We start from the raw sequence: 7866 nt of genomic DNA, 5'->3' as shown, positions 1-7866 counted from the left end.
CCACTCTTGGCCCCCTTGGCTTTCTTCTTGGCCTTCTTCTCCTGTGCCATATAGGGCGCTGGTACCAGCATCTTCGCCAAGCGCGGGATGACTGGTTCTTCGGGCAATGGAGCCGGACACTGGATCCGCTTCGCCTTCTCCACCCAGTCCTCAGAGAGCAATACTAAGATCTCAGACATCCTCCTCGAAACATTTAAGTTGAGAGTACGTCAAAAGTAACATACCTCGCTGGCGGGGTGGTTACAATTGTGACCACGGTCTGAGTCTGTGGCCGGTGGCTTCTCGTTTCCCTTAAAGAGCAACTTCCAGGCCCCTTTGTAAGAAGTATCAAAGAGCCTTTTTAGGGTCTGGTGCTTCTTCGAATTAAACTCCCATAAAGGGCGGCTTCGGCGCTGACACGGGAGAATCCGGCGGATTAGCATCACCTGGATAACGTCAACAAGCTTGATGTCCTTGGTCACCATGCTTTGAACGCGCGTCTGCAGCGCTATCAGCTCGTCAGGTGAACACCAGTCCGGACTCTTCTCGACCCAGGAGGTGAGTCGCATGGGAGCACTGGAGCGGAATTCGGCAGCGACGGCCTAGGTGGTGCCGCGAGGTTCTGTAATGTAGAACCACTGCTTCTGACATTCCTTTACTGTCTCCACAAAGGTGCCTTTGGGCCAGGAGATGTTGGATATCTTGCTCACCATGGCCCCTCCACACTCCGCGTGCTGGCCATCCACCACCTTCGGCTTCACGTTGAAGACTTTGATCCACAACCCGAAGTGGGGATGGATGCGGAGGAAGGCCTCGCACGCGACGATAAACGCTGAGATGTTGAGGAAGGAATTCGGGGACAGATCATGGAAATCTATCCCGTAGTAGTACATCAGCCCGCGGACGAAAGGGTGGAGTGGAAACCCTAGCCCGCGGAAGAAATGGGGGATGAATACCACCCTCTCTGTGGGCTCCGGCGTGGGGACAACTTGTCCCTCGACTGGCAGACGATGGGTGATCTCCTTCGCCAAATATTCGGCCGCCCGGAGCTTAGTAATGTCCTCCTCCTTGACGGAGGAGACCATCCACTTGCCCTGACCACCAGATCCAGACATGGTTGCTTGAGTGGAAAGGAGATGAGAACTTGGGTGCTGGAGCTTGAGATCGGAAAGGCGGAGGCAGAGATAGAGCGTGAGGAAAGGAAGAGGGAATCCTTATCCCCTTATAAAGGCAGCAAATATTAAACGCCTCCTCACTCGCCTTAGGATTCGCCTGTTCCCTATGGCTGTGTAAAATGACATGGTTGAGTTACCCATGCCCGCATTGATGAGAATCCCGCAATAAGGGGGGCACGATCTCTGTTTCGACAAGACGTGCCAATAGCAACCGCATCTTGAAGCGTGGGATGGCAGAAGAAAAACGGTTCAAAATTAAAACCGGACAGACGTGATGTCGTGTTGAAAAAAAAGCTGTCAACAGATTAGATTCGTGCAAATATTATATTCTCTCTACGGCTGTGTATGGTGTGCGTAACAGGTCAGGATACTATCATTGCATCCGAAGACTATCTTGGAGTTCGGAGAAAAGGGGAACCCGCCTTGCAATTCCGAAGACAATCTGCACGCTAGACTCCTCGTCATTGAAAGCCAGGTTCAGGGGCTACTGAGGGAGTCCTGGACTAAGGGGTCCTCGGGCGTCCGTCCTATTATCCTTTGGGCCGGACTAATGGGCTGTGAAGACATGAAGGCCGAAGACTACACCGTTGGACTCTACTTGGCGTGGACAGCAAGCTTGGCGACCAAAGATTCCTTCTTATGTAACCGATTCCATGTAAACCCTAGATCCCCTCGGTGTCTATATAAACCAAAGGGGATAGTACGGAAAGGACAACACATATACTCATTACCATACCCACATAGGCTAGACTTCTAGGGTTTAGCCATTACGATCTCGTGGTAGATCAAGTCTTGTAACACTCATATTCATCAATATTAATCAAGAAGGACGTAGGGTATTACCTCCATAGAGAGGGCCCGAACCTGGGTAAACATCGTGTCCCCCATCTCCTTTTACCATCGATCCTAGGCGCACAATTCGGGACCCCCTACCCTAGATCCGCCGGTTTTGACACCGACAATCGCCGCGGGCCATATGAATGTGGAGAATGAAGTCTTCAATCCACACCGCGGGGTCCGTGGTTCCATCGTATGATTCTATATTCACGGGTTTGAACTCTTCTGGGAATTCATGATCCATGACCTCATCAGTGAAGCAATGAGGGTGTGCAGCGCCTCTATATCGGGCTGTATCGTGACGTAGCTCTGATGGAGTTCATCTGCGGTTTTCAGCCCACGCATGACTAAGTTTGTCACGTCCGAATAGGTGGTCATCGTCGCATGTCGAGGCACATCCTCACGATCAGTAGATTGATCTTGTATGTCCTGCTTTATTGTTCAGGTTTTGCCGGAAGTCATATGTATGCCTGTGGGCTAATTTACCTCTACCTATGCGATGAGGCAGGGTGAGCTGTTGTTCGGCGTGAGTTGTCATTTTGTCCTGACCACGTGGTGGTCGGTCGGCCGCATTGTACGATGGTGGTATGTATTTCGGCGCCTCCTCATCAAACCGAGGTAGCAATTTGCGCTTTGGGTAGCTTTTGATTGGGCGCTTGAGGCCGTATTCTTCGGCTGCTAGGACATCGGTCCATTTATCATTGAGCAGATCTTGGTTAGCTTGAAGTTGCTACTGCTTCTTTTTCAGGCTCCTTGCAGTGGCTATTAGCTGGTGCTTGAAGCGCTCCTGCTCAAGAGGTTCCTCAGGCACAATGAAATCATCGGTGCCGAGGCTCACCTCGTCCTCAGAGAGCAGAAGATAACTTCCGTCCTCTGAGTCTTCGTGCGTGGCCTGTTTACCAGGGCTGACCTGCCCATCTTCCTGTCCATCTTGTTCATTAGTTGTATCAACGGGGTCTTGGTTGTCCTGGCACCTTCTAGAGTGTTATGTTCTCCTGTGTCGGTGTTGTTGTCTTTACTGCGGCATGACTTAGAGCGGCGCCGCTGATGCCGGCACTTGGATTGTATTTCGGAAGGCTTATCCTCAGCTGGATCTTCCTTGTCATCGCCATTGTCCTCCTTTGGTGCATCCACCATGTACACACCGTACGAGGAAGTGGCTGTCCAGGGTCCGGTGAACGGCGGGTCCTGGGCCACTTCTTCTCCGGCATCGTCGTCCATACCGTCGATGTCATCGGAGCCGTAATCGAGCATGTCAGTTAAGTCTTCGACAGTGGCTATAAAGTGGGTGGCGAGTGGGGAGCGAAATTCCCTATCATCAGCTTCTAGTTCGAACCGGATATAGTTCGGATGTGAGTCCCCCACCAAGGATAGGTTCTTTAATGAGCTTAGCACATCGCCCAAGGATGAGTGCTAGAAGATGTCTGCGGCGCTGAACTCAAAGATCGACAAACGACCAAGTTCGGCATCCGCGGACTCACATGGTTCGGAACTTACACCCAGAGACGAGTCCGGGGTTCCAGTGACAAGAATATTGTGTGAGTTTAAGTCCATGTGCGGCTCCAACATCGGGGAATCTGTGGCCTCCATGGTGGGGTTGAGTCTCCAATCCTTGGATGTCGCGGCGTGCTCTGGATCTAAGGCCAGAGTGGTCACAGGAGCTATCTCCTGGATGCGGTCTGACGATAGATTTAGGTCATGTTCGTCAAGGTGACCAGGAGCGGTCGCCGCGGTCTCGGATCCGGCAAAGATCAAATCTCCACGGATGTCCGCAACGTAATTCAAGCTCCCAAATCTGACCTGATGGCCAAGGGCGTAGCTATCGATCTGCTCCAGGTGGCCAAACAAGTTGGCCCACAGCGCGAAGCCGCTGAACACGAAGATCTATCTGGGGAGGAAGGTTTCTCCTTGGACAGCGTCACTATCGACGATTGAAGGTGCCATCGAACCTTTTGAGGACGGCACAGTGGAACTCTCAATGAAAGCACCAATGTCGGTGTCAAAATCGGCGGATCTCGGGTAGGGGATCCCGAAATGTGCGTCTAAGGTCGATGGTAACAGGAGACAGGGGACACGATGTTTACCCAGGTTCGGGCCCTCTCTATGGAGGTAATACCCTATGTCCTGCTTGATTGATATTGATGAATACGAGTATTACAAGAGTTGATTTACCTCAAGATCATAATGGCTAAACCCTAGAGGTCTAGCTTGTATGGCTACGATAATGAATATCCCTCCCCTCTGGACTAAGTCCTCCAGTTTATATAGACACCGGGAGGATCTAGGGTTACACAAGGTCGGTTACAAAGAAAGGAATCTACATATTTGGTCGCCAAGCTTGCCTTCCATGCCAAGGAGAGTCCCATCCGGACATAGGTGCAGTCTTCGGTCTTCGTATCCTCACAGCCCATCAGTCTGGCCCATGGCTAACAGGTCGGATGCTCGAGGACCCCTTAGTCCAGGACTCCCTCAGCCAAAGCTCCTCCAGAGGTGATACTATCTTGTAGCGACCAGACCTCAAACAGTCTGATCTCTGTGCTCCGGTGTCATCCCTGGATCAGTAATGCTGACACCACATAGTACTCGGAGGATTTATAGCAGAGTAGCAATCACACACTTATTACATCGAGTGTCTCAAAAGAGAACTTATTACAATAAATATGGCTTAAGGCCATCTAATAACGATAACAGCGGAAGGCTTGGAAGATAAGTGAGTCCATCAACTCCAACGGCATCACTGAGTATAGAACCACGACCTAAAAACTCCTTAATCGTCGTCTAAAAAGTCTGCAACATTAACGTTGCAGCCCGAAAACGGGTCAGCACATGGAATATGCTCGCAAGGTAACACATAGAGAGTAATGAAATGAAACAGGTATACTATATGCATATTTGGCTGGTGGAAAGCTCTATGGTTACAGTTTTTCGTAAAGCCAATTTTTCCCTACTTCAAAGAAATACAATTTAATTACTATCATGGTGGTTGTTAAACATTGAGAATGGTTGACAGCATTCTCAATCCCAATTAAATAACATCATTAAACCCAACAAAATTAATTTAGAGTAACATGTTGAGATTCACATGAAAATCCAAGTACTAGATACTCAAGATGTCCATAACCGGGGACACGGCTAACCAAGATTAGTTTATTACACTCTGCAGAGGTTTGCGCACTTTTCCCCACAAGACTCGATCGCCTCCGTTTGTTTTCTCGCACTACATGGTGTTTGAGAAGACGGATGACCGAGACATAGTCTTTCAGAAGCGCTAGCACCTTATGATCGGGTAGACCGTACCACCTACATCCCCTACATCTGCTAGTCTACCACTATAAGAGTTCGCACAACTTAGTCAACTATGCTAGAGCCCATAATAGCTTGTGGCTGCACACGGAAGTTTCTAGTATGAATAGTCTCATGATCCCTTTGAGCCTGGGTGGCGGTCCAAAAGAAAACACGCAAGTCCTGGAATACCCAGGTGCCTCAATCCACCCAGATGTGTGTTTAAGTTGCCACCTTAGATAAACCATTAATTAACAATCTCACATCTGTCATGGATTTCACTCACCCAATCCACGTCTACTAGCATAGCATGGCATAATAAGCAAACGTAGAAGTAACTCCCAAAGGTTTGATAATAAACAGGTAATAGGTACTACCTCATCTACTTCCCATCCCACAATTTAATTAGATCCTAATCATGCAATATGTGAGGATTGATCTAATGCAATAAAACTAGGTAGTAGAAAAGGTATGATCAAAGTGTTACTTGCCTTGCTGATGATCCGGGAAACCTAACGATTCGAAGTAACAGGCTGCGCACTCCGGGTACTCTACCGCGGACAAACAAACAAGCATACAATAAGTACTCATCTAATGTACAGGTAAAACTCAAATAAGAGATCTAACCAGAAGGTTCAACTTAAGAACTCTGGTTGGCAAAAAGAATCAAATCGAACGAAGCAAAGAAAGTCAAACGGCGAAAGAAAACAACTTCGTTCTAGTAATCTGGATCTAAGTCAAATTTTACAGTAGAAAAATCTTGTTTAAGTTGATTAAACGGATAGAGGGTTTCGAGACGAAACTCTAGGCGCTTGAATCGTCTGATTCCGATAAACGAGCGAAAAGTTATACTAAAACGAAAATCGGATCAGAAATCGCGATCAGAAAATAACCGCGGAAAATCCGACGAAAAAGAAAAACGACAAACGGATTAATTCGTTAATTAACCTAATCCGAAAATAATAAAATAAATAAAAAAACCAAAAAAAACCGACGAAAACCAATCGGTTTTTTAAAAAAACCGGCAGGGATTTCGAGGCGGCGGCGAACCTCGGGCGACGCGCGTCGCGGCGGCGGCGGCGGCTCCGGCGGGCGGGTGGGCTGGCGGCGGCGGTTATGGGCTGGTTTCGTTTTATATATATATATAAATACGCTCGGAAGAAAAATAAAAAGAAATACTAAACGGACTCCAAAAATCCCGAAATAAATTTTCCCGGACTTCTAAAATCAAGCCCGACAAAGTGAACATTTATTTGGGCCCTAAATGCAAATTTGAAAAACACGTATTTTTCCTAAATTCAAATAAAAATATCGAAAAACTCCGAAATAAATCTTATTTGATTTTATTATTAAATCTTCAATATTTCTATATTCTGGGAAAGTCATTTTATTCCCTCTCAAATATTTTTGTAATAGAAATAATCGATGATAAAATAAATAAAATCAAATGATCCTATTTTCAAAATTTGAGAAAACTCAAATATGAAAATAACGAAATCCCCAACTCTCTCCGTGGGTCCTTGAGTTGCTTAGAATTTTCTAGGATCAAAACCCAAAAGCAAATAAAATATGATATGCATGATGATCTAATATATAACATTCCAAATTGAAAATTTGGGATGTTACAAACCTACCCCCCTTAAGATGAATCTCGCCCTCGAGATTCGGGTTGGCTAGAAAATAGGTGAGGGTGGTCCTTGAGCAAATCTTCCTCTCGCTCCCAGGTGGCTTCATCCTCCGTGTGGTGGCTCCACTGAACTTTGCAAAACTTGATAACTTTGCTGCGGGTAACTCGGCTGGCAAACTCGAGGATCTTAACTGGTTTCTCCTCGTAGGTCAAATCGTTATCCAACTGAATAGTTCCCAAAGGCATTGTATCTCTCAATGGTACGTCAGCCATCTCCGCATGACACTTCTTTAACTGAGAAACGTGGAACGCATCATGTACTCCTGACAATCCTTCGGGCAATTCCAACTTGTAGGCCACTTCTCCCATACGCTCCAAAACTTGATATGGTCCTACAAATCATGGTGCTAACTTCCCTTTAACTCCAAAACGATTTGTTCCCCAAAGTGGAGATACTCGAAGATAAGCTCTATCTCCGACTTCGTAAACTGTCTCCTTGCGTTTAGAATCCGCATAACTCTTCTGTCTGGACTGGGCTACCTTGAGCCTATCGCGAATCAATTTCACCTTCTGTTCAGACTCTTTAATCAAGTCAGGTCCAAACAACTGGCGGTCTCCAACTTCGTCCCATGACAACGGTGTCCTGCACCTCCTTCCGTACAAAGCTTCGAAAGGGGCCATCTTCAAACTGGTTTGGTAACTGTTGTTGTAAGAGAACTCTCCATATGGCAAATTATCGTCCCAACTATATCCATAATCTAGCGCACAAGCTCTCAGCATATCCTCCAAAATCTGATTTACTCTCTCGGTCCGTCCATCTGTCTATGGATGAAAAATTATACTAAATTCTAGCTTGGTTCCCAAAGTTTCGTGCAACTGCTTCCAGAACTTTGAGGTAAACTGGGTTCCTCTATCTGATACGATACTTCTCGGAACTCCATGCAGACATACTATTCTAGTCATGTA

The sequence above is a fragment of the Triticum urartu genome, chromosome 1, assembly GCF_003073215.2.
Source record: "Triticum urartu cultivar G1812 chromosome 1, Tu2.1, whole genome shotgun sequence".
NCBI lineage: Eukaryota > Viridiplantae > Streptophyta > Magnoliopsida > Poales > Poaceae > Triticum > Triticum urartu.
The sequence above is the reverse complement of the archived record's forward strand: the minus strand, read 5'-3'. Positions refer to the sequence as shown.